The sequence below is a fragment of the Ambystoma mexicanum genome, chromosome 4q (genome assembly GCF_040938575.1).
Source record: "Ambystoma mexicanum isolate Mex_15411 chromosome 4q, UKY_AmexF1_1, whole genome shotgun sequence".
Taxonomy (NCBI): domain Eukaryota; kingdom Metazoa; phylum Chordata; class Amphibia; order Caudata; family Ambystomatidae; genus Ambystoma; species Ambystoma mexicanum.
Genome location: NC_090928.1, coordinates 377,199,464 through 377,226,809, shown reverse-complemented (window position 1 = coordinate 377,226,809; position 27,346 = coordinate 377,199,464).

Genomic DNA, 27,346 nt, shown 5'->3' with positions numbered 1-27,346 from the left:
GCTGCACCAAATTTCCCAGAAACCCTCTTCACAGAGGGGCAGTAATTCTCGGCGGTCCTTTCGAGGACAAGCCTGCGCCGCTCAAAAAAATTTCGGCACGGGCAACTTCAACTCAAGTCAACCTGCTGCAAGCCCCACTTACTACCCCCACAGGGGTCAGAAGCGCGGAAAGAATAGAGGCAGAGGCTCCAATTCCAGAGGAGCGTCAACTTGGGCCAGAAATTACCTCCAAGTCCAGGTCCCCTCCCATGTCTCCCCGGTCGGGGGGCGAATAATATCTTTCCTCAAGGCATGGGAGGGGATAACTTCAGACCAGTGGGTCTTAAAGACGGTCGCCCACGGTTACTGCGTGGAATTCGCCCGGCCTCCACAGTTCAGACCGCCGAAACATCGACGCCTTTCACCGGAACATCTGCAGATCCTGATCCAAGAGGTAGAAGCGCTGCTGGGAAAGGACGCCATAGAAGCCATCCCAATTCTTCAGGTAAACAAGGTAATCTATTCAGTGTACTTCCTTGTACCCAAAAAGGACCTCACCATGCGTCCTGTTCTAGACCTGCGCCCAGCGAACAAGTTCATAAAGCCCCAGATGTTTTGCATGGTAACACTGCAAGAGGTGATCCCATTGCTAAAATAGGGGGACTTCATGACAACATTGGATATGAAAGATGCATACTTTCATATTTCAATGCTGCCAGCGCACAGAAAATTCCTAAGGTGTGTGATTCAGGACAATAGGCGCCAAGGGTGTTTACCAAGGTCCTGGCAGTGGCAGCGGCACACCTGCGCAGACTTTCAGTTCCAGTTTACCCTTACCTTCGACGATTGGCTCATCACGGGGGACTTGTTCGACGTTTGTTTTTCGAACACCCAAAAAACAGTAGCCCTACTGTTCAGCCTGGGAGTTTCTATCAATGAAAAGAAATCCAGCTTAGTCCCCAGCCAAGTAAAACAGTTCCTGGGGGCTCTAATTCGTACGGCGGACGGTCTAGTCTTCCCTTCCAGCGAGAGGGTTCAGAACATGCTCTCTCAGGTTCCTCAGCATGTAGCCAGTCGAGAGGTGATGGTACGCAAAGCTATGCGTTTACTAGGGATGATGGCGTCATGCATATACTTGGTTCCCCACGCGCAGCTGCGCATGCGTCCCATGCAAGAGTGGCTCAACAGCCAGCGGTGTCAGACCAGCGGACAATGGGAAGATCTGTTAGTTGTCTCGCCAGCCCTCGTTCTCTCTCTGCAGTGGTGGTCGAGGGAGAAACTCTTGAAGGGGAAAACCTTCACCACCCCTGCAGTGGAAGCCACTCTCACAACATACGCATCTTTCACGGGGTGGGGGGCTCACCTGCTTCAACAGACAGCGCACGGAGTGTGGTCCTCTCAGGTAGCGTCCAACCATATAAACCTACTGGAGCTACTAGCAGTGTTCAAAGCATTGAAAACCTTTCAGGAGCAACTGCAAGAGATGACAGTGCTGGTCCTAACCGACAGCACAACAGCAATGTATTACCTGAACAAACATGGGGGCACTCACTCTCCAGGGCTATCCAAGCTGTCCCAAAACATCTGGATATGGGCTCTCAAACACAAGATGTTCCTGATATCCCAACATGTTCCAGGGGAACTCAATCTTCTGGCACACGTACTCAGCAGAGATTTTCCTCTGCCAGAAGAGTACAAATTGTATCCAACGTCTTCGCAGAATGGGGGTTTCCAGAGATCGACCTGTTCACTACTCAGGAGAACGCCCAATGCCAAGATTATGCCTCCAGGTACCCCCAGAACTGATCCAAGGGGAACGGTCTCTGGATAACTTGGTTGGGGAAATTTGTCTACGCTTTTCCCCCGACTTCCCTTCTGAACAAGATAGTATAGTACACAAGATGCACCAGGAACCAGTCACCATGATTCTGGTGGCTCCCATGTGGGCCCGCCAACCTTGGTTCGCGCACCTGATGGAAATGTCCCTCTCCCCACCAGTAAAACTGCCCTGCCCGTACAACATGTTGTCTCAGGACAGGGGGGAGACTCTGCACCCATGCCCACAAACTCTGAACTTAGCAGCCTGGCTCCTGAGGTCATAAAGTTTGGACATCTGCAACTCCCTCAAAGATGCATGGACATATTGAGGGAGGCAAGAAAGCCTAACACACGTTATTGCTATGCCAACAAATGGAAACGTTTTGTCATCTGTTGCAGTTCCAAAGGCGTCAATCCCACCGATTGCTCGCCTTCACACATTGTGTTATATCTAACCCATCTGTTGGACTCTAGGTTAGTCTTCAATTCCTTAAAGGTTCACCTAGCGGCGTTGTCAGCCTACACCACGTCACATCAGAAGGTGTCAATGTGGAAAACACCTGTGATTAAAGCCTTTATAGAAGGGGTTAAAAGAATGTATCCCCCCCATCACTCACCCAGCCCCTGGGTGGGATCTAAATGTGGTTTTAACTAGGCTCATGGGACCCCCTTTTGCACCTATGCATAAAGCAAGTCTGAAAGACCTGATTTACAAGACAGCCTTTCTAGTAGCTATCACTTCTATCAGAAGAGTTAGCGAACTACAGGCCCTCTCGGTTTTGGACCCCTTTGTTACAGTCCACAAAGATAAGGTAGTTCTGCTAACACATCCCAGATTTGCGCCGAAATTTATTTTGAGGTTCCATGTGAACCAGTCAATCGAACTACCCACGTTCTTCCAGAGACCTACTAACATGACCGAAAGAAGCCTTCACACACTAGATGTGCGCAGGGCAGTCATGTTCTACATGGATAGAACTAAACCACTGAGGAAAACTAAACAATTCTTTGTTTCAGTGGCAGCTGGTAGAGAAGGGGACCCTGTCTCTAAATCAGCAATATCAAGGTGGATTGTCAAATGCGTCACACTATGTTACACTCTTGCAAAGAGAGAACTGCCCTTCAAGCCTAGAGCACATTCTACTCGAGGCACTGGGGCATCCATAGCATTCATTGCAAATGTTCCCCTAGAGTTCATTTGCAAAGCGGCAACCTGGAGTTCTGTACACACCTTTACAAAACACTATTGCCTGGACACTCATTCTAGGTCTGATTCTCAGGTGGGACAAGCAGTACTAAGACATCTTTTTTCTACTGCTTCTTCTCACAACCCACCTCCAACTCCGGGTACTGCTCGCTAGTCTATGCACAGCATGTGATTCTAAGCAGATTAAGAAGCATCAGAAGACATGCATTACTTACCATAAAAGCATTTCTGATGATTGTATCTGCTTAGATTCACATGCGCCCTCCCTGCCTCTCCGCTCGGGGTGGAAGGAACATAGACTTCTTACTACTTTCTCTCTTCATGTACTCACTCACTAGAGCCTTGGGCTCCCTCATGGCAGAAAAAATACAATCGGAGAGACCTCGGCGCGTGAGGGATTTTGGGTACAACACACGTCACGATAGGGATAGTGTTTCAGACATGCCTATACCGACGTCCCCTTTCGGTCCCCGAAAGACAAGATGCAATACTCTGCGCTTACCACTGGATGTCGGACCATATGCACAGCATGTGAATTTAAGCAGATAAAATCATCAGAAATGCTTTTACGGTAAGTAATGCATGTCATGTTAATTGAACAGATGACGCTAACATGAGTAATGGAATAGGAGTGGAAATTGTTTTGTACTTATTTTTTTTTTTTAAGTTTTGATTATGGAAAATGTTGAAGCACGTCTGATAGATAAAGCACCTCTTAGCAAGGTGCTAAAATATATCCTGACAGGGGGACAGAGGAGAGGTCCAGATAGTGCCTCATGAAATGTTAAAATGCAGGGCTGTCCAGGGAAAGCTGGTATGTTATTGTTTTGTTTTTGTTTAGCAATTTTTATTAATTGTAATGGATAAATACAGGATATAATCATCAACAATTAACAATTATAATACTTGCTAACCAATAGTCCAAGATACAAATTTAAGCTGAGTTAACAATTAAAAGGCACAACATAGTGTATCAAGGTTACAATAAATGTAGAGATGCACTAAAAGTTCCTTGCAAAACTCTAACATCAGAATTCACTGAGGCAATATATGAGAACTATATATCTGAAAGGACTACAAAAACACAAAAGAAGAGCAAAACAGACAGGATAATACAAGACGCAAGAGAAGGAAGAACAGACAAAATAAACTGAGGTAACAAATTAAAAGGACACTGCTGAGGAGGCATTAAGATATTCGATCAGTAGACTCCACTTTTGATCATATTTAAGTACGTCAATTAGAGAAGTGGCGCAGCCCTTTTCTATTCTGTAAATGTAGCATATATAATTCCACGAAGTAGCATAAGATAAGCGATCAAAAAATGTCCAGTTAGAAGATATTAGATGAATGGAGACAAATAGGTGAAATAACCTGGGAGAGGAAATATTAGTTAAATCAGAGTAACCATGCGATCCAATAATTAGATTGTCAAGATTGAGTTGTGCTGTGAAATTAAACATTTTTTGTAGAGTTATCCAAATTCTTTCCAAGAATGAAAAAAACAAATTTACAGTAACAAATACAGTGTTTAAAATCAGCTGTACATTCTTTACAAGACCAGCATAAGATTGTCAAGTTGGAAGCAAATCTAGAAATATGTTTAGGAGTAATGAAGGCTCTACTCAAAATATTGTTTTAACAGGACACAATTGCAGATAACTGGAAAAATATTGTCCTCTGAGGAATGGGTTGATAGAGTCATGGATGTAGAGCAGGGGCAGTGGTGTCTCCACCCATAGATAAAAAACACAGATAAAGTCTGCTGTGAGGAATGGAAACAAACAGCCACATTTTGAACATGGGTGGAAGATGAAGCAGGACCACCAGCCATCACCAAAAAGCAAGAGCCAAAGTTTTAGAAATAATGGCCCAGTGAAAGTTGGAATAAATGAGGAGTGCAAATGCATCATGAATGTACCAGGTATCAAAATTGGCACAGCAGTGCTCATGGACCACTATTGTGCCTGTTGTTCAAAAGCCTACATGCAGCTTCCTCCAAGTTTGGGAGTGTTGCACTCTCTGGTGGTAATAAATACACCAGCTTTAGTAGTGCCTCAGAGTGAAGTACAGATAGGTTACTTCCCCCGAATGAATGCGCACTTAAGAAACAAAGGGTCCCTTACCCTTGAACGCAGTAAAGGGAAAACTAATTTTGACTAAATCTATAGAGACCTATGATGACATACCGATGAGCATACATTGTTCAGTAGGACGGCAACGTTCTTTATGTCCTTCTTTACTCGTGGTTTGCAAGCATCCACACATGAAAAATGGTTACAAATAACCAGATGGGAGTTGTTGCAAACAATAAATGCAACCATGAAAGGCTTTAATGGCATAAGAGAGGAGTTGCGGGCAGTAAGACTTATTACCCCCCAGAACAGGTATGTTCTTGATCTAATAATGGCCATGGAGGGGGTGTATGCACAAAAATGGGGCCTTCTTTCTGCACATATATATATACCCATCCACAATGAGAAATGAACCCTCGCAGAGGCCATCATCTTACCAGAACTGCACACAAAAATGGTGGAAGAGATTGAGAATGATGACTGGTTCTCGTACCTGTTCTCATGGATAACCACACTATTGGCTAATGCATTAAAAATGTTACTAACCATTCTACCACTAGTACTATTTGCCTTCTGCATCTTATGCAATGCAATAAATGGCTGTAAAAAAGCTGCCAAACGTGCAATAAGAATGAAAGTAGTAATGGACGTTGGCAGCATTTTTGCAGCTGTTTATTGCAATTCTTAAGATGCAGAAGGCAAATATCACACCCCATGCCCAAGCAATGGAAAGCCCTATCACCCTTCTAGGATCAATGTTTACTTTGCCTCAGGACCCTCACAATTACACTGAGCACTGTGCATTTTGTGACTTCAATAGGGGAATGATGCTATATGACCTGGAGTGGGGACGAACATGTTAGACAGACATGCACCTTGAGGCGGTTGGCTAAGATATGGATACCCAAAGAGCCCCATGGGAGGGAGGGCAAGGAGGAGGATGTGGTCGAGGACTCAACCAGAGGGGAAAATGTTGGGAGGCATATGGTTACATCATCCATAGCTACAGCCCCTCCCTGGCACATTACTGTATAGGTGAGAAGTGTTACTCAATAAGGCAACTGTTCCGCCCATATCCCAGGCAGGTACAACCAGAGATGGACATGATCTAAGTGAAAGATGGCAAGAATAAATGAACTGACAATGAAACAACACATGTGCATGCATTGGACATGATGCAAATGTGCACTCAACATGAAGAATGCAAAAGCTAGGTGATACATGCATTTATACATGAAGAATATTGACATGGCATCAGGGGGATAGGTCAGGGGCAACATGCTCACCTTTGAAGCAAGACAACATGGAGCACCACAGGTTCGATCCCCGGGCCCGCGCTTAGAAACCTCTGGGTATTAAGCACGTTATAAATAACCTATCATATCATATCATAAGACATGAAGAATACTAAAATAAGCAATGTATAAGCTGAATGCAAGATGAACAATACATGAATATAGCTCACTACTATAGAAATGCGAGAGTAATGGGCAGCCTCTTTTCCAAAATGCAAGCCGCATCACGCTTATAAGTAAAGGAAACGTCTCAAGGCTTCAAGAGAACTCAAAATGCTAAACTAACAAAAATACAGATCCGTGCGGAGCTCAGACAGTAGCTAGCAACCCAGGCCAAGGTTACCATGAAAAATGGACGATAGGAAATTTGCAGTAAAAGCATGAGTTAACGATTTCAAAGATGCAAGCCATATATTCTTAGATTAATTAAAAGAATGACCAACCTTTGTAAGCCAGGTGAAGGGCAATTAGAAGCCCAATGACTCTAGAGTCAATAGCTCAAGAGTGTCCCCAGTGGTAAACAAAACCATAACACTCACAACAATATTAGCAAAAATCCCAATAGATGCAGGGTGAAAGAATTCCAAATGCTGTCTCATCACACATGTCCCATAATTGAAGAACATTGTCTATTCATTAGTAAGGAACACAGATAGGACACCTGCAACACTCCTCATGCATATTTTCAGATACATGGTGCTGCACAAGGTCGAATACAAAGAAATGACTCTGGATCATGGCCTAGGAATAATGGATGGTATTTTCTTTAATTGAAACTAAAGCAGTCCATGGACCTCTCTTTCCCTTACACCTGTCTGGCTCATGTCTTGATAACCTGGCAGTTGCCCAATGTTGGTCAGTAGAAAGCCAGCCAATCAAAACCTTCAATGCTTGGCTGCCCAGTACCTATTATGCCTACCAATAATCTATTGTAGACATTATGTCTTTTTACTATTATCAATTTAGAGGTGGTCTCTGGAGGAACCATCAGATTGTTGTTACCCAATTAGAAGTTTGACACCCATGGATTGTATATGTAGTGAATCCCCTTAACCAATCCCCGTAAACCATAGGTTTTGGAAACTGATACTATGTTTTGACGTTGTGGGTGACACATTTGTAGTATACAAACTGTTGTTTTTGATAAGCACCCTGAGAGTGATGACTTATTATGCTTGTATGCTGTCCCTGCTTTATTTAGATGTTAATAAAGCTGGGTTTTGCCTTTCACTTGGTCTATTTCTTTTATTGAGTCTGTATTTTTCTGGCTCCTGATTCTCTGTGTAATTTGGGATTTCCCATGCCATTTTAGCATGACTTTTTGCTCTCTCTTTTTCAGAATAAGCGCTGAGATCTAGAGGTGCCCTCTATAAGATGTCTACTTCATGTGCATTCTGTATTTGTAGTGCCACACTTTTTATGGGGTGATGGCAAAAAGCTGCAAGTACCAGAATGCGTAGAAAAAGCCAGGACAGTATGTGCATGACAAGCTGAAACAGTTTATTAAAATAATAACTGCCTTGCCACAGTCTTCCACTAAGAATATTTCCAAACACTGGAGGGCTTCCGCAGACCTTTGCACAAAATACATAAGAAAAGTGATGTTCCTATCGGACTAATGTTCTAAAATATACACTGACAGTAATTCACACAAAAAATATTCAAAAATGAGTTCAGAAGCTAGTCACATAAGGAAATGAAAGAGCAAAGTTAATCTGCACAGTTGCGTCTGTAATTGTTATAATTGAGGAAAAAGAAAACATTAACATTTTTTAAATGCATGTCACATTTTATTTTTACGATAGGTAAAGCTAAGTTTAATATACTAAGCAATAATGGAAGAATCACCAAAGTACATGATAAACAGTCAAACAGAGATACATCATTAAAAAGCCAGAATTTAAAATCAGCCAAAGTAATAAACATACAAAATACATATAAACAATGTTCAAGTCTTCATACTTTGTTATAGAGGGGGAATTATTGCAAAGGGACACCTTTAGCAGAACGTCAAGTCAAAGTAAACCAATACAGATAGTTATTTTTTATGCACAGTACTTCATATGATCTACCTGCGGTCTGCTCTAGCTGTGGTTAATGTATATGTTTCTGCACATTAATGAAACGCCTTCATCAGGACCAAAATGAAAAGGAGACTGGGACCTGTATAGATGATAAAACAGAAGGATTTGTACCCAATGAAATCAGGCAGAAACAGATGTCCACCATAAAGAAAGTGCATAAATTGCCGGAAAGAAAACATAACACGCATGCACATTGGGGAGACTGGGAGAATGCAAGTTAAGCCACACATGTGCTCCAATTCCAGCGACAGCCCTCCTGAGATAGCATTTTAATATTTTCAGGGTAATTCTCGTGCAACCTGAAAGAAACACAAGGTTTCGCCATGCTACAGATCCTTACGAAATAGCTTTAAAAGTCCTAATTAAATATAAGCCTCTTAGATATTAAAGATATTAAAGATGGGCACTACCCAAGCGATGGAAAGAAAATAGTAACCTGTTTCTAGGTATTATTATCGACAGTGGTGGAATGGCCTACTGGGAACTCTGGAGATTTCCTGGTGGGCCTTGCAGCATGGGCCTCATTGCAATATGATATGATAGGTTATTTATACCGCGCTTAATACCCGGAGGTTTCTAGGTGCGGACCCGAGATCGAACCTGTGTTGCTCCATGCCGTCTTGTTTCCATGGCGAGCACGTTGCCCCTGAGCTATCCTCCCGAGACATTGTGTGGATACAAATGTTTTTCTGCTCCTTTTATCCCTTACCCCATTCACTCCACCTCATCCTTCCATCTCGCACCTGCGTTATTTGGTTTGCATGACATCCCTCTAAGACTGGTTTGTCTTTAAGTGGCTTCCGTTTCAAGTATCCAGCAGAAGAGGGGATGTTATTCATCCTCCGGGATGGTAGCAGTCTCTCCTCCCCCTTGTTCTCCCTCTTCACACCATGATCATCCTCTCCTGTGCTCCCTATTCCTCCCAGTTCTAGTTTTCCCCTTTTCCGTGGAGAGGTTGCTTCAGTCTTACCTTTATCCAGTGCATGAAAGCCACCTTGTTCTCTTTCTTCCTCCCGGCCATGCTCTATTTTCTGTCATGCTCTCTCATCTCTGGGTTCCCTCATTCTATTTCTCATACGCTCTCTCTCTATCTCTGCTGTGCTCTCTCTCTCACCTGTGCCTCACTTAATGCCCTTTGTGTGTGCTTGTACTCTCCCCCAATGGCCCATCCCCATCCCCTGTAATCTTGCTCTCTTGTCAGTGCTCTTTCTCCACTTTATGCTCCCTCGGCCTCATGCACTCTCTCCCTGTGCGCTTGGAAACACAATTTATTTGTTGTATAAGCGCCTAACAATGTCCAATGAATAAATAAATAAATAAAGCTCGTGTTCCCCTCCCCCTCCCCCCGTGAAGCCTGTTCTTCTCTCGACTGCCCTCTTTCTCACCTGTGGGTTGTCGGCGTTTTGCCACTGGTATGTATGTGCCTGATCTCAGGACCTGATGAACTAGGAGGTGAAGCACACTCTGGGGCGCAGCACTTGCCTGGACCAAGTGACAGCCAAAGTCACCTACCTGAGCTGCCAGGGCCATGCCACTACCCGTTCTTTCTTTTTGGTGTTGGAGACAAGCTGGCCTACCCAGTGTACCTGCTGTCAATACAGTATTCAAGGGACTTAGTGGTAAAACCCCCATTGTGTTGGGCCATGCTAGCGGGGATCTTAAAAGGGTAATGGCTATCTCCCTGGGCAGGTCACTCTGTGGGTGGCATGCAGGGGGCAGGCACACCCAATAGATACATGCATAGATAGTCTGGAACTAAATGGTATATGGCATTCAGATAATCTGGTCAGAAGAAATTATTGTGTCGTAGTACGTCTTCACTGCTAGACCACCTGTGCCTACCAGCTAAGGATCTACACAGGGCAACCCGAGAGACTTTCCTTCAAATTAAATCATCATTGGACATTCCCCCATGGCATTCTCAATAGAGATAATTAACACCTCGACAGGAAGCTACATCGAGTCTTAATGACGTCCACATGAAAGACAAAGAAGTGTGTCAGTCTCTCGGGTTAGCCACCAGGAATATTTCTAACTTAATACCGCCTCTGTTTCAAGTAAACAGACTTTATGGGAAGCTTTAGGACCATGTTTAGGGGGGGGGAGCTAATGGAGTTGATTGGACATAACGAAACAATGAGGATTTAATACAGAAATAAGAGGGAGTGCCAAAAGGAAGATGTAACGGTCTTCTCAAAATGTACGTTACGCAAATTTAGGAGGGCTATAGATGAGATGTGGTGAATACCCTATAAACAGCCAACAAACAGAGCTGGAACACGAGGTGTAGGATGCATGCCATAACGGACCAAGCTGGGAAATACGTGGCCTGGTTGATGAGTGGGAAGGCAAGGGTGTGAAATATAGCGGGGCATGGAGCATGGCAGCTAGCTATGAAGGAACAGGAAATAGTAATAGGAAGTCGGGCTCACAGACTATTATCAAGATCTTTACCCTCCAAGAAGAGAAAGTGTTCATATGTAATGTGCGGAATTCATGAAGAACCTCTAAATAAAGGTGATAGGACGCAAGATAGAAAAGGTTATTGAAGCCGAGACAACCAGGTTCCTCATTAAACTCTCTAAATGCATGAAGGGAAGATAATCAAGGGAATGCCGAGCGCGTTTCAAGAAAATACAAACAAGGACTCTCTCCCAGCAGACCAACAGGAAGCCACCACATTGGGTTTTTTGTAAGAAAAATAAACTGACAGATCTATCATCATCTCATAGACAATTCTTGTTAATTAACAGAAAGACTAAGATTCTCTCCATCCATCTCCTGGGTGTTATACAGAATATAGAACACCAGAATCAGAATCAGACTGTGGCCGTTCCAGTGAAGTCGACCATGCTTACGCGCAGATCTTACGTATGACCTTGGGGCATGCCAATACAATTGGTGAGTCATTGACCATTAGTTCTCTGATTCCCAGAAGGCAAATGACTCTGTGGAATGGACCATGAACAAGAGGCTACAGGGATCTGAGGTTTGACCTGCCGATCTGTTCCGGGGCCTTTCTAGCAATTACAGCTGCAAGTTATGGAAATAGAAAGTGCTACAGCTTTTTCATCAGTTGCACTACAGCGCGGCTGTGAAGCTATCTAATCGCCTCAGCATTTAGGATTTGGGCCACCTTTTTTGGACTGCCTCCAAGATACAAGTTGGAGATGATGTCTCCTACTCCATGTACCCCGAACTGAGACGAAACGTGTACTCAGCTTCTGTCCAGAAGAAGGTTGGGATAAGAAAGGGCCATATTTTGCAGCCCGAATAACCAACTGAAACATGTGTCGACCAAATATCTTCTGTTGTTTAACAGACAAACCATTACAAGAAAGGGGTGCATAAATATGTTGTAAAAAATATTTGTTACTAGGTTACATATATGTTGAAACCTATTGTTAATTTGGAGAAATAGAAATTGAGTCTGAACAATTGAGTGCGTGTGTGCGATGGAAAGAATTGAATAGTATTTTATTATGTGATTGAAATGAGTTTTGCCGGAAACCTATGTTGATCTAATATATCACAAAATAATTGTTTTGTATTTGGAATAAATTGAAATTGCTTTATGATTACATTTACCAGTTTCTTGGAGATGGGGCAAATCTGGGACAATGTCCCAGTGGAATGTTGAATAATAGTTTGCTCTACAGTTCAATTCGATTCCAAAAATACCTTGTTGCATATGTGGGATATTGGGGGTCAATTCCGAATGGCAGGGATAAAAAAACAGGAGCTGGTGTCTCTCGCAGAGTGATTGTGCAATATTACAACTGAGCGTACTTGATTGCAACTCCAGCTGTCAAATGGGCAGCTATGACCTCTGAACCTGTCCTGTACCACTGGTAGAGCAGGAGCTGCAAATCAGAAAACAGGACACTGCTACACACTATGCTTTTGGCATGGAGCTCATAACTATCAATTACCCTTTAAGAGATGGAATAGCCTGCATCATTTTATTATTTAATAAATATGAAAAAAGCCAGGGCATTCACACCCTTTCCAGATGGAAATTCATCACACACAGACACACAATGGCGGCTGATACATTTATTTAACTGGAGGGGTGTAAATGTTTGGCCTGAATATGGAGGAGTGACCAAGCATATCTAAAAAGACAGAAATAACCAGGGGGTGGGGGTATTCTGACAGGTTCTCCCCTCAACCGTCAAGATCATTTATCAAAAATGGGTTGAAATGGTGTGTTTACAGCACACTTTCTGTGAATAATCGGGTAAAGAGCCCTATAGTAGGCAATCGATTTTGTATAGCACATGAAAATATCCAATAGATGTAAGTCACCAACAGTGCACAGAAGCATTTTCCAATGCATCTTCAGGATGCCCTTAGCCATAATATAAAACAGCATAAAAACATATGACCATACAACTCCGTGCAGTCTGACCCAATATATGCAAATATTACCATACAAGAACTTACTCCACTTTGCTGTACCAGCCAGTTAAAAAGTAATTATACAGTATGAAATTATATTCAGACTGGCTGCACCAATGTAGGCTAGTCTAGCCAGTAAGAAATAAGAAAACACATCATTTTTGCTTTACCCTTCATGCCCAGTCACAGATTGCATGCCACTATCAGCCCTTCTACATGCAGGCAGACTCATCATATAGCACACTCGCTCTCATTCTCATACATGCATACAACACTCTCTCATTTACCTGTGCATTCATACAGTATTTAGACAACTTCTTGCATGCACAAATTCATAAAAAGAAACACATAAACCTACACACATTCGCACATGGACACATACACCCGAACTGCATTCACGCATGTGTACAAACACATTACACAGCGTGTGTATAGTGTTAGAGCACTAAAGGGAGGCGGAGGGGCCACACTTCGTACTGCCCACCAGCCTCTCATTATTGCACTCTTCTTTTTTTGGGCTCCACATTACACAATAACATATAAAATACACAATAAAATAAGAAATATGAAGCAGGGAGTCACACCCCTGCTCAGATGCATGCAGCACAATCCCTTGTGCAAATAAATCACCTGGGTGGACCATACTGTCTGGCACTGTGAGAGATGTATGTTTAGAGTAACATTCTAAACGAATATTAGAATACCACTAAAGTGTACTTCTCTCACCCATCACCCCTCCCCCTCATGTCTTAACAGAGGAGCTGCCACAGAAAATAAAGATTTGGTTTCACACATTTTCTCTCTCTCTCTCTCTCTCTCTCTCTCTCTCTCTCTCTCTCTCTCTCTCTCTCTCATGAAGGCAGTGAGGAAACCTGCAGTGTCGTGATGTATTTCTGCTTCAGTCTAAGACAAAGCAGCTCAGTTTACATTGGCATTTGGTCAGGGCCAAATACATGTAATCTTGCAGCTGCTCCAGAAGCTTCTACTGAACAGGCTAATGCCTTGAAATGTCCTTTTAATCATATCACAAGCAATTTGATTCGCTGAGTTCATTGCTTAAGGTCTTATTAGACCTTTGATAAAGCAGATACTGGAGACAGTGGTGCTAAGAATAACACGTCGCAGAACCAGGTTCTGACCATGTGTCATTATTAGCTGACTACTGCACTGTCAACTGATGTGCCTTATTTCTCTGTTTAAATTACCCATCCTGGAAAAGTGAATCTGTATTCGGAAAAATAAACAACGTGAATATGGACCAATCATTTCACACAATGTTCATGAGAGCCTTGTGTGAGAGCCTTGCGTGAAGAAGACTGAACTCTGCATTATGATCCTAGCAAGCAATGGCAGGAGGGTGTGTGTGTAAAACTAGAACCCCGAGGATTAGTTGGTGTTTCACCAGGGAGAACATTTCACGTTTTCTCGAGGTTAAAAAATGAGGTTCCCCCTGGTTCGAAGTGGCGTCGGTACACAGACAGGCAAGAAGATACTCGGGTCAATCTGTGGTTGGTGATTGAGGGGCCAGGAGCAATACTACACAGCAGGGATTTGCATAGTTATGCGTTAGCTAGGATTAGTATTACAATCAATAATCGGGACGAGATAAAGTTAGACAATTAGAGTAGAACTTTGTGGGGGGTTGGGTGCACATAATTATTGGGAGGAGGGGAATCACACCAAGCCAGGTTTGTTGAATGCCCAAATCAGTTGGTAACCCACATGTGTTTTTTAGGTAGTTGATCGCGCCAAAGCATGTTTGACACACATCCATTTTGAAGTTTTTGGAGAAGGCCACAGCAGTTTTGGGGACACATGGATTTTGTATTAGGCGGATGCAGTTTACAGAAGTCCACCTCCTGTACAGTGTTTAGGGGTGCAGCCTGGAGGGAAGCTGGAAGACCGCTCCCAAGCCTGTAAAGGTAAGAGGTGGTGCAGAGGAAATGTGAAGGCGGGTCTGCACAGTGTGAGGAAGGGTGTAGGGGGGGCTCTGAAATTGACAGAGGGAAGGAGGGGGGAGGCAAAGACTGAACCTTCGCAACTGTCATCCACAAAGTGGATCTTTCCTATGCAGGGTTTAGACCCTGAAACGAATGTCTAGATCAGTACTCCCAATCAGTCTCAAAACAGGTGAATTTTGTATGCAAGGAGAAGTCCAAAGCTCATGCGAATTTTGAAGGCATGGGAGAAGGCCGAGGCAGTCTTAGCACACATGCATTTTGAAGGCAAAAGAGTACAACAAAGCAGCGTTGGGTGGTCTACAGTTGTAATGTAGTCTTGTCATGTGATGTCACTGGCCTGGAGTGCTTGCTCTCAGAATGTTGATACATGAATGCAGCTCAGGGGAATGTTGTGTGGATCTGTGAGTGAATGTTCTGGGAGTGTGAGTTGGGGGGTCTGAGCTGGAATAGAGGGATGGCCGGTGGGTTTTCTCCTCTGTATGTAGGTCCATTGCCCCTCCTTGTCCCTGGTCCTGTACCTCATGTCTTGTATATAACTGAAGAGTAACTGGATTGATGTATATACTGTACATCTGTAAAATAAAGCTACCTGGAACTACTACTGACTCCACAGCAGGTCTGTGTGTTGAGAGACCAGCTTTATTAACTACCAACAAGACTTTATAACATCTACTTATTGTAGCGTAGAGTTGAAAACAATTAACATATTTGAATCTGCTGATGTACCCAAACAGGACGTGGGATGGGGCAGTAGCCACGGGAGGAATGCATCTTTTGGCAATTTTTCACCTGCTACAGCCGCAGATGTTTGCTTTGGAGAAGCCAAGATAGTGCATGAGTCTGTGCGCCATGCACAGCAATCAATTACCAGCCCATAAACAATGAAATGGGAGTGTGGCCCATAAACAATGACATGGGAGTGTGGCCCATAAACAATGAAATGGGAATGTGGCCCATAAACAATGAAATGGGAATGTGGCCCATAAACAATGACATGGGAGTGTGGCCCATAAACAATGACATGGGAGTGTGGCCCATAAACAATGAAATGGGAATGTGGCCCATAAACAATGAAATGGGAATGTGGCCCATAAACAATGACATGGGAGTGTGGCCCATAAACAATGAAATGGGAGTGTGGAGTTATTTTACAGCACAAAGGCATCATGCTCATCATGCCCCCTGTCATATAAACACCCCTTGTCATATAATCATCATGAGAGTTTTGCGATGGAAGCCGGGAACCAACTTGGGCACGTTTTTCCCATGGGACTACACGAGACATCATCATCCATGAGCTTGGTAGAAGAAAAAGGCAACAAGTCAGCATCTCACCCCTCAACTGCAGGCCATGGGCTACTTTGCACTAGCATCCTGCAAAATTACGCCAGCCAACCTTGCTGATTCCCAGATTTCATCTTTGACTGCAGATCCCAGAGCATGCAGACAACCTATTTCCTCCTCAACACACCAGCCCTCTGTTGCTGAGGTTTGTGAATTGTGTTACAAAATATCACAAAGACACGTGAATATTAATATATTTTATGAAAACCGTGGCACTGATTTCATGGCCATCATCATCACTGGATCACTATTTGTTCAACGCCCTGGACAGAAGTTGTGAAATACCTGTCATGGTCAGGCTACCTTGTGTTTCACAGCAGGTCCCACAGCAGAATTGATCTCTTGGAGAAAGTAAATAATTGTTTGGGGTACATTGCCCCCTCCCCCTTCTTGGTTTACAATATGGCTTTTCAGCAACTGCCAACTGGTCTAATGTTGTGGTGGCACTGAAGATAGACAAACCATGCACATTCCCTTTGCATCTTGCGGTGACCGATTTCATAAGCAAGTACCCACAACTAGATGAGAGAAGTGTAATCCAGAACATCTGTGCCCACTCTAGCCACTCCTACAGTGTCCAAATGTGTTAGGAAAACTGGAGTCACAGTGCCAGCTCCCTTACTGTAAAACCATTTGAAAACAGTAATGCCGACCCTGTTGATTTAAACGCTCCATGTGCTGGTGTGCCCCTGAGGACAGTGCAACACAGTGACTAACTCTTGCAACATTCAGACTTGAATGTTTGCTCCTTACGGCATAGTTTTGTAGAGGTTACCTAGTGAGCTTAGCCTGTACGCTACGTCACTTGGTGAGATACTGCCATTGATGCATATGTTGGAAGATAAAACAATCCAACATAATGCATGAACATTAATTGTTTGCCAGTGGAAAAGCAGATTCAAACAATTGGGCTCCTGGTATGGAACCTATTCTACCCAGGAGGGTTAACTGAAGAACAAAGCACACAAGTGAATAGGTTCAAGAACACTATTGCTCATACACGCAAAATCCCACAATTTTTTGTGTAAACTCTGCCGTTTCTTCAATGAGACAATACTCATAGAGGTTATATCGTAGAGAAAAAAAAATCTCTCAAGACACAATTATTTTATATATTGGAACTGTGTGAGTGGTATACATAAAAGCACAATTCCAGGGAAAAACAGACATCAAAATGGTTTCTTGGACCACAACAGAACAAACAAGAATATGTTTTCAACACACTGTATCAAGGCGTTTTTCAGGCAAAAATAAAGACAGTGTGTGTATAACAAACCCAATCTGTGTGGGGGTTTGTCAAAAATGCACAATTCAATGGTGTGAAGTTACAAAACAAGGTTCTTAAAACAACATAAAACATTTGCAAGGACACAAAAGAGAAATGTGCATGTGTGGACAGCAATATATGTGCTGTAGTGTCAGGGAAATAGTGCGTCTACACCAGGTGTTTCGGCCATTTGGAGTTGAGCTAGATGAACCTCATCATTCATATGGTCATCATCAGGACGGGTTCTGTGTGAAATGACGTCTGTACTGCAGGGGAGGGAGACCACAATCAGACGGGTGTATGAGCAAAATAATTTAAAAAGAATAAATCAGAGGTATTGTGTAATCAATGTGATTAGAAAACACACAGTTTACCTATGGGGTAAATTCACAGGCACTGTATAAGAGATCCGCTAGCCGCGTTGGCTGGTCTCTAGGTAATCCTGTTATACAAAACAGAACAAGTACTATTGGTGGAGAGTTGAAAAACCCTCCAGTGTCATGTACATAATAATTATAAAAGTACATGCTTTGTTGAATGTAAATGAGTCTTACCTCTCACCGGCAAAATCCAGGTAAGAAGGTCAAGGAGTGCTCTCTCAAAAAACAACAATCCACCATTGGGTGCATGGCTAAAAGATAAATATAAAGTAACAATGAGAGTCCAGAACTACAGGATCCTCGTTTTAGTCTAAGCTGGGGACCGTAGAAGTAGAATTACCTTGGATCGTGTATCAGGCAGAACTGGTAGTCTGCAGGAAAAAGACAGCGGGCAGCGTCTCCTCAAGCTGCTGAGTCACTGGGGAGAGCCGGCAGCAAAGTGTTAGTAAAGCTGTTGCCAGGACAGAGAGGCTGTTTTATATGGCAGCCATCTTAGAGTCAGGCTAGGATCGAGTGCCCCCAGGAATTGGTGTATAGCACTTGATCCAGATTAGTATAATTGCACTAAAACAAATACAAGTGTGCCTAATGTTCAAGTGATTCTGAAAAAGCGATTTAGGGCCTATTTTCAATCTAAAGGTTGCCATGGCAACCATCGACCACACATAAATTCAAGAACGGGTGGAAGGGGTCAATGCATTGCGGCAGTGGTGCATGTCATGAACACATAGTATACATAGTTGCTGAAATAAGAAGTGCTTACAAATGCATAGAAAAATGAATGCATGCTTCATATGATCCTCAAAAACACACAACAAACACCAGGCTATACTTGTTGGTGCAGTGCATATATCATATAGTGAGAGAAAACCATATGTTAGGCCAATTCAGACAGTTACTCACACAGATGGAGCAGGCAGGGTGAATTAATGCTCTGAAACAAATAGAAACAACATTGCACTGGGGAAAAAACCAACAACACATGAATCAGTGGTTACAGAAAGGATTTCCATTCTACTGAAACATTTAAACCAGCATGTACGGTGTTCAATCTGTGTACCCACCGCTGTTCTAACTGGGTGAGTGTTTTATTCAAATACCCCCCCTCTTGGCTGGTTTAACTTTTTGGAGGACAAACCACCTTAAATCCGTGTCCCTGTGGTTCTTAGCAGTGAAATGATCTACTAAGGGCTTGTCTGCTACCTTATTTCTGATGCAGAAACGGTGCTCCGAGATCCGCATTTTAACTGCACGTATGGTCTTGCCTACATACTGGCGGTTGCATGGGCATTGTATTATGTATATGACACCCTTGGTATTACAGTTGGTGAAATCATTCATTGTCCATTGTACTTTGTCATGTTCAAAGGATTTCTTTTGCAAAGTCAGTGGGCAGGCCATGCAATGGCCGCATTTATGGTGTCCATAAATTGGGGGTAGGTCCCAGAGTGTATGCTGTGGTTGCGAGGGTGGCTCTATCTAAGTGTGAAGAAGAGCATCTCTAAGAATCCTAATTTTTTTTAAAGCGAAACAAGGCACATTTTGCAAAGTTCCGGGATGGGTTACCAAGTGCCAGTTCTTCTTGATGGTTTTCTGGATTAGGACACTCAGGGGCCCAAAAGTGGTAACACACACAAGTCTTCCCAAATCTTTCTTTGGTTTGTTACCCAGACAGATCTCTCTCGGAGTGTATCTTGCTCTTTTCTTGGCCTGACTAACAGCTTTTCTTGGGTAGCCTCTTTCAGCAAGTCGTTGGGTCAATCCTGCCGCATCGAGATGGAACTTCTCGGAGTCGGAACAGTTTCTACGAATGCGCAAAAAAACTGTCCATACGGTAGATTGTACTTGAGGCCCATCGGGTGATAGCTTGTGAAATGCAATAGGGTGTTGCGGTCTGTTGGTTTTCGAAAAAGCTCAGTTTTTAGTCGGTCCCCCGTCTTGTAGATATGGAGATCAAGGAAATCTATTTGATGGTGGTCCCAATGTATCGTGAACTTAATGTGGGTGTTTCTCAAATTGATCCACGTATGAAAATCTTGTAGTTCCAAAGGTGTTCCCTTCCAGACAGTGATTACATCGTCAATATACCTTTTCCATAGAGCGATGTTACATAGGAAAGGGTTCTCTGGTGTGAAAACATAATTCTCTTCGTATTTAGACATATATAAGTTGGCAATGTCTGGGGCGAAGGTGGCGCCCATGCTCACACCCTTTAATTGCTTGTAGATCTGGTTCTGGAACAGAAAGACATTTTCTGACATAGCCAATCTTGTACACTCAAGGATGAAATCAGTTGGGGTAGAATCTTGGTCTGTTCTGGAATTCAAAATATCACGTATTGCTTCGAGGCCTTCTTGTTGGGGTATAGCTGTATATAACGCTTCAACGTCCATTGTGACAAGCAGGCTATCGGTGGTAAGGACGAGATCATCAAGCAGATTGATTGTACTGGTGGTGTCTTTGAGATAGGAAGGAATTTTTATGACAAAGGGTTTCATAAAAAAATCTGTGTAAAGGGACAAGGGTTCAAGGAGGGATTCACAAGCTGAAACAATCGGTCTTCGAGGTGGTTTTTTGGAGTCTTTATGCATAATAATAATAATAATTTGGCATTTATATAGCGCTACAAACCCTCAGGTATCTGAGCGCTGCTTATTATTACCCACTGTGTGTGGTGCTTATTTATCGACCTCGGAAGGATGAAAGGCTGAGTTTGGCCCAGCCGGGATTCGAACCTGCGTTAGTAGACTCTGCACCGATGTCAAAGTGAGCGCTCTACTCGCTGTGCCACTTGACCGGCATCTTGGGAAGAATGTAGAAAGCCGGAATGCATGGATTGGTTTTGTTCAGGAACATCTTTTAATCTTCACAAATCCAACCTTGGGTGAGAGCGTGTTGCGTAAGGCTTCTGATTTCATCTTGGAGATCCTTCGTGGGATTATGTTCCAAAGGTATGTACGCTTCTCGGTCGCTCAATAAACGTAGGCACTCTGTGTTGTAGTCAGAAGTGTCCCATACGACTATGCCACCCCCTTTGTCTGCGGGCTTGATGGTTATAGATCTGTCCGTTTCCAGGCTTCTCATAGCACTCCTTTCTTCTCTATCGAGATTGTCCTGGTAGAAGTTTTCTTTTTTGAATCCGGCCATTACTGTCTTGATGACAATCTTTTCAAAAGTGATAATCTCACCCGGGGTAGAGCCCGGTGGAGGGTAGAATTTGGACTTTTCTTTCAGCCCGGTGGTATTTGCGTTGGTGCGTGACGGTAGTGCAGCCTCTCTAAGAGAGGGTAAATGGATTTAAAAAAAATGCTTCAAACGAATATTCCTAAAGAATTTTCGTAGCTCTAATTCGATTTCAAAAGGTTGTGCCCTTTGGGCAGGGACGAAGGATAAACCCTTGCCAAGGAGCCGTAACTCTGGTGTTGTCATGGTCCGGGTGGATGAGATGAAGACTGGTATCCCTGATTCTGTCCTTGGTTCTGATACCATTGGCGCGTTCTCATGCGCTGTCCTGGCTGAGTTTGGCGTCTCCTGGGTCGTCCTCGTTGTCCGCCCCTGGGAAAAAAAGGTTGTGGTAGCTGTTGTCCTGTTGCGCCAGGTAGGCTTGAAGTACTTCCACTTCCACTAGAGGAGGTTCCAGCAAAATTTACTGATTTGTTCCTTCTGCTGTAGTTTTGACTCGCTTGCAGATCGGTGTAGTATGTCGAGAAAAGGATAGGTTTTTTCCTCTGAATAATTAGCCAGATCCTTTTTGAACTTATCGACCTTCCTATCAAGGGTTAGATTTTTAAACTTGATGATTTCTAGTTCAAGTTTGTCTAATTTATCCTTTGCATCCTGGATAGATTTATCGTCAAGGAACTTTTTCTCTAGGTCTAGCAATTCTGCACCGTTTGTCACATTCCTCTTTGGCGGTGTCTATGACCAGAATCAGCCAGTCCCGGCTACATTTGTTCCCCACCCCACTGAAGTTCTTCGTGAACTTCGGGTTGTCTGTGAAAACCCTGGGGATGTTGCGTACCTGGAGGCCTTCAGGGATTATCCCAGCTCTCAGGTATTCTAGCGTGAACTTGCCATGTAGTTCTGTTCGGATTATCCTTTTTTTCTTTTGGTTAAGGATTTCTAATTGATCTTCTGTCAGACCTCTTGTGAGCACACCGTCCTTGTTACGTAGTGTGGAAGAGGCCCCTAGGAGTTGTTTAAAATAGTCATCCGTATAGGAGACTACATTCACGTTATCCAAAGATGAAATAGGACAAAAAGAAAGATGTATTGAAAAAAGTTATTGACCCGAGTGGTGGTCTGTGAAATGCCCACAGCCACGGGCTGTACTAGTTATATTCAAACAATTGGGCTCCTGGTATGGAACCTATTCTACCCAGGAGGGTTAACTGAAGAACAAAGGTTCAAGAACACTAATGCTCATATACGCAAAATCCCACAATTTTTTGTGTAAACCCTGGCGTTTCTTCAATGAGACAATACTCATAGAGGTTATATCGTAGAGAAAAAAAAAATCTCTCAGACACAATTATTTTATATGTTGGAACTGTGTGAGTGGTATACATAAAAGCACAATTCCATGGAGAAACAGACATCAAAATTGTTTCTTGGACCACAACAGAACAAACAAGCATATGTTTTCAACACAATGAGAGTCCAGAACTACAGGATCCTCGTTTTAGTCTAAGCTCGGGACCGTAGAAGTAGAATTACCTTGGATCGTGTATCAGGCAGAACTGGTAGTCTGCAGGAAAAAGACAACGGGCAGCGTCTCCTCAAGCTGCTGAGTCACTGGGGAGAGCCGTTCTTGAATTTATTTGTGGTCGATGGTTGCCATGGCAACCTTTAGATTGAAAATAGCCCCTAAATTGCTTTTTCAGAATCACTTGAACATTAGGCACACTCGTATTTGTTTTAGTGCAATTATACTAATCTGGATCAAGAGCTATACACCAATTCCTGGGGGCACTCGATCCTAGCCTGACTCTAAGATGGCTGCCATATAAAACAGCCTCTCTGTCCTGGCAACAGCTTTACTAACACTTTGCTGCCGGCTCTCCCCAGTGACTCAGCAGCTTGAGGAGACGATGCCCGCTATCTTTTTCCTGCAGACTACCAGTTCTGCCTGATACACGATCCAAGGTAATTCTACTTCTACGGTCCCCAGCTTAGACTAAAACGAGGATCCTGTAGTTCTGGGCTCTCATTGTTACTTTATATTTATCTTTTAGCCATGCACCCAACGGCAGATTGTTGTTTTTTGAGAGAGCACTCCTTGACCTTCTTACCTGGATTTTGCTGGTGAGAGGTAAGACTCATTTACATTCAACAAAGCATGTACTTTTATAATTATTATGTACATTACACTGGAGGGTTTTTCAACTCCCCACCAATAGTACTTGTTCTGTTTTTTATAACAGGATTACCTAGAGACCAGCCAATGTGGCTAGTGGATCTCTTATACAGTGCCTGTGAATTTACCCCATAGGTAAGCTGTGTGTTTTCTAATCACATTGATTACACAATACCTCTGATTTATTCTTTTTAAATTATTTTGCTCATACACCGGTCTGATTGTGGTCTCCCTCCCCTGCAGTACAGACGTAATTTCACACAGAACCCGTTCTGATGATGGCCATATGAATGATGAGGTTCATCTAGCTCAACTCCAAATGGCCGAAACACCTGGTGTAGACGCACTATTTCCCTGAAATTACAGCACATATATTGCTGTCCACACATGCAAATTTCTCTTTTGTGTCCTTGCAAATGTTTTATGTTGTTTTAAGAACCTTGTTTTGTAATTTCACACCATTGAATTGTGCATTTATGACAAACCCCCACACAGATTGGGTTTGTTATACACACACTGTCTTTATTTCTGCCTGAAAAACGCCTTGATACAGTGTGTTCAAAACATATTCTTGTTTGTTCTGTTGTGGTCCAAGAAACCATTTTGATGTCTGTTTCTCCCTGGAATTGTGCTTTTATGTATACCACTCGCACAGTTCCAATATATAAAATAATTGTGTCTGAGAGATTTTCTTTTTCTCTACGATATAACCTCTATGAGTATTGTCTCATTGAAGAAACGGCAGAGTTTACACAAAAAATTGTGGGAGTTCGCGTGTATGAGCAATAGTGTTCTTGAACCTATTCACTTGTGTGCTTTGTTCTTCAATGGAAAAGCAGGACAATTAGACATGAAACTGCTCTCGACCCTCCAACAGGTTCCACACAGTGTAGCGAAGGTGGGGAAAATCGAGTACCTTTTGGCATTTTTCTAGATACAAAGGTCAGATATTGTCAACCCAGTGAAGGGCTTCAGTACTGCAAAGGAGTTTCCTAGGACAGTGCACACTCATTTACCTCAACTTCTGGCACTAGTTCAGGGGGCAGCACATCGTGATTATGTCCAGTGGAAAAATGTAAGAGGTTGTGGGAGCAGGGGCGTTGCTGGGTGGGGGGCTAAGAGGGCTGTAGCCCCTGATCTTTTGGTTGTAGCCCCGATAGAATCTCAGGAGCTACAGCCAAAAGACTAGCTAGCCCCCAGTCCCAACAGTTCCGACATCAGCTTAGCCCCAGGTCTTTTCCAGACCTAGCAACTCCCCTGTGTGGGAGAGACTCCTCCCCTATTCGGGCTTGCTGAATGCATCTGGGTACCCATGAGAAATGAGCAAGTCCACTGGAGACCAGTTAGCTGAGGCTTATGTTCTTAACACAAGAGATGGCTCAGTGACACGCATGTAAGATTGCTTACTTTCATAAAAATGACCAAGCATCATATCGTTGAAGACTATGGTGGGAAACAACACCAAGCCTATCGCTTACAAGACAACAAAACAGATTCTTTAGATGATGACATGTTGTAAATGTTGTGTGCAAGCCAGCTACAGTCATGATGATGAGCGTGCACCATGAAAGGCGGTGGTGACTTGGACTTAGACAGCGGTAGCTGATATTCAAACATCAGTCTTTTCAACTACTATGAGGCACTAGAGTGCATTGCACCAGTACGTTTAGTTTTCCCTTCACTGTCCTAGTACCCTACTCACAAACTGGAGGTTCTGCTGCATCAATGTATGCAATGCTACCAATCAGTAGAGCCACGGTCCTTGTCCTTCTACCACATTCACAAATTGGAATTACCACCTACATTTATTTGCCCCCCCCCCCATTGCAGCCACTCTCTAAGTCCTAGTACCACTTTCACAAAATGGAGGTTCTGCCTCAATATGTTTGGCTCTAATACCGCAGAGCCACTGTGTAAGTCTTAGTACTGCACTCAGAAACGGGAAGTTCTGTCTCAATTTATTTGGCTCTAACAACCAGCAGAGTCCTTGTCCAAGTCCTAGTATCACACTCACAAACTGAAAATTCGACCTCAATTTATTTGGCTCTTACAACCAGTGGAGTCACGGTGTAAATCCTAGTACTGTGCTCAGAAACGGGAGGCTTTGCCTCAATCTCTTTGACTCTACAGACCTGTCGAGCCACTGTCTATACCCTAGTACCATGCTCATGAAGTGGAGCTTTTCCCTCAGTTAATTTGTCTCTGCCTACCAGTAAAGCCACTGTTGAATTTGTACTGGACTCTCAGTTTTCCAATTCTCCGTTTTTGTTAACCTCTTGCCTAGGGTAGTGTAGTGTAAGAGCATGCTATTCCATGGCAGACAACTCAGCCACGAAAATCCAGATTTATCAGGGTGACCGAAGACAGGCAAAGCGCACAGTACATGCCTGCATCCCTCATCAATATGTCTCTTCTCTCTTCTCTCTCCTGCCAAATGGTGCTACCCACTGAACCATACTACCGCCAACAAGATGCTGCTCTGTTATTGGTGGTAAGGGGACCCTGCTAGTCAGTGATATCACTGGATCAGACTGTGCTGGGCCAGATATGGAGGAAAGGGAATCAACCCAAAAAAATGGTTCCTGGCTGAAATTATTCAACAACCCAGGTACTGGTCTCAGACCACTTGATCAGGGTGTTGGAGCCAAAAAAGGTCAGGTCATCTTAAGGTGACTTTGCCCTGTCACATAGTTTAGTATCTCCATGTGGGTGTCCCGCCCATTGGTGTCTGCAGTTAAGGGCATTGAAGCAAAGAGCAATCTCCCAGCCTTTTTCCCTCAGCCTCATTATTCCACAGAAAATGCTTTTCTTCCTGTTTTTAGCTCTATTCTTCATGCCTTTCACCTGTTAGTTTCATTCTTATCTCTCTAGCAGCTCTTTCTCTGTCTGCTGGAAAGGTTCTATTTCTCAGTATTTTCCTCTTTCCTATGAGTTTCCCCAGGGTTCTTTACTTGGTCCTCACCTTTTCTCTCTTTATGCCCCTCCTCTTTGTTCCTTGATTCTTCATTTTGGGTTTCAAGTTAATTTTTATGACGACACTCACATTTTCCTCTCTTTTCCTTTTTTTAGCGATGATATCCATCACCGGCTTTCTTCTTGTCTTTCTGCCGTCCAGTCTTGAATGGCCTCTAAGGTCCTCTGTCTCAACCCTAAGAAGACAGAAATCTTATTTTCACAGCTACCCCTTCTATTTATCCTCCTTTTTCCCACCTTTAAATGTTGCGTTTTCCCCTCTGGCTCGCAATTTCAGATTTATGTTTGCTTCTACAACCTCCATAAAACCTCAAACTGCTTCTACTGTTCATTCCTGTTGGTTTCATTTATTTAACCTTAGGAAAATTAGGCCTTCTCTTCTGCAAAAACTCTTTGTTTTATCACATCTTAATTATTGTTATCTCATCTACATTGGCATACCTAATGATGCTCTTTTTCCACTGTGTTCTATTCCTCAGTGCGTATCTTTTTTTGTCTTCCCTGGTCAGCCAGTATTTCCCTTTTTCTGGTTTAGCTTAAATGACTCCCAGCTAAACAGCGTTTTGAGTTTCAGTTATTGTATCTGGTCTTCAAATCCATTCATGCCTTGGCTCCTCCATTTCAGTGCTCAGCGATTTCCTTATATTCTCCATCTAGAGATTTAGGTTCTGTTTCTCATTTTCATCTTTCTGTCCACCGACATCCTTGTGCCTCTTCTCTGTTCCATTCTTTCCAACTTCTTTCCCCTCTTCTTTGGAATTCCCTACCTCTTCCTATTCATTCTTGTGCTACTCTTTCCCAATTTAAAAAACACCAGAAACTCCATCTTTTACTTTCTGTCCTCTAACTCCACCAGAATGCATCTTTGTTATATTGGCCTGTGACTCACGCTCTTTTATTCCTCATTCTATTTGTACCATTGTTTTGACTAATTTGCTTGGTGCTTTGGATATAAGTGTATATAAGCTTCTGTAAATACATAAATACATATGAGCCTCTACTTTGCTGTGTCCTGCTACCTGTCTCTAGGTATCCATTAGTGCTTCTTCTCAGCCTCAACCTCACCATGCAATTCTCATGCTATCTCTTCCTTTCACTAAACTGCCTCTTCTCGCTTTTACCCCCTGGTGCCTCTCTATTTCTCAGACGCAACGTCGCTAGGCTTCTATATCTCACTCTCTATTAATTGCTCTTTGGAACGCGCAG